Source organism: Grammomys surdaster, unplaced genomic scaffold (assembly GCF_004785775.1).
Source record: "Grammomys surdaster isolate TR1022 unplaced genomic scaffold, NIH_TR_1.0 65, whole genome shotgun sequence".
Taxonomy (NCBI): Eukaryota; Metazoa; Chordata; class Mammalia; order Rodentia; family Muridae; genus Grammomys; species Grammomys surdaster.
The window spans coordinates 7,171,345-7,172,826 of NW_021604567.1; positions in this window are offsets into that span (position 1 = coordinate 7,171,345).

Below are 1,482 nucleotides of genomic sequence, written 5' to 3' on the forward strand. Positions count from 1 at the left end.
TCTTCCTCCTCTTCTTCCTCCTCTTCCTCCTCCTCCTCCTTCTTCTTCTCTTCCTCCACCTCCTTCTGCTTCTCCTCCTTTTTCTTCTTCTTCTTCATTTTTATTACTATTATTAACTTTGTTCTTTGTGAGTTTCATACATATATACAGAGGATAATTTCTCTCCTTATATACTCTCTGAAAGTATGAAAGCATTTCATTCATGAACTGAAGACTTCTGAGTACATTTGTGATATATGAATTTAACTAATTACAGGAATACAATATATTTGGTGTTGACAGTGAGAAACACATTTAAGAAATGAAATTTCTTTGAAGTCTGACCCTGGTGTACGCAGAATATTTGTAGAATGATGGATATTCTATGAATGGTACAATGTCAAGCCTGCAGACATTACTGAACTCACTGTTATAATTCACAACCTATTTCTTATGGTCAGCGAATTAACTACAGTCCTCTGCTCTACCAGCTGAGCTATCAGAGGGAAGCACACATTGAAATCAGCTACATCTTTGTTGAATTTCAAGAAAATAGGAAACTGTCATTTCAGCCATCAGTGTATTTCAATATTAGGAAAATCAGCCATTTTCAAAATGGAGAAAAGCCATGAAAAACATTTTAGTCCTTGTAAATAAATAAAATAAAACAAAATTAATTATTTAAAACTTTTCTAAAACATAATTTAAAATTTGTAGTTAAATATTTTGAAAACCTAACATCTAAGTGAGAATTTATTTTTTCATTAACAAAGTTTTATATTTCTTTAATAAATCTGAAACATATAAAATATACTTAATAAAATACCTCTATATAAACCTAGAATATATAAAAATATCTAACATGTAATAAGTATCAATGATAATATTAAACTATCCATAGATACCATTAGAGAATCCTATTTTCAATTATTTTCATGAGCTAGAACAGAATTATTTAAACCCAGAGACAAACTGACAATTTACTTAGAGAATTACAATTTCAGAAAACTAATTATCTTCTCTAATGGATCATCATTGGTAAAGTCTTTTAATTCCGGATATTTGGTAATCAACATATATAGTACTTTGTCTTCCACATAAATTTAATATATCTCGACAACTTTATGTGGTTGCTAGGTTATTTAAACAGACTTGCCAATTTCTCTTGATTTGTATACGAATTCAAAGCATTTATTGTCATGAGCGCTTGACTTTGTATACTAATGTACATTTTTCTCATAGCAATTTATTTGTTTATTTGTTTACACTTGGCATGTAACCAAAAAATATTTAGTCATTTTATTTTTACTAATGAATGTTAAGTGTTTTAATCACATTGAAATTATATCACTTCCTCCCTTATCTTCTACCTCATTTCTTCTCCTAGTTCCCTCTAGCTATCCTTCTAAGAATCCCTCTCATTCCTTCACATTCCCAAGTTGGAAGTCTCTTTTTCTTCTATTATATTTGTTATATTTATGTGTGTATATATATATATATATA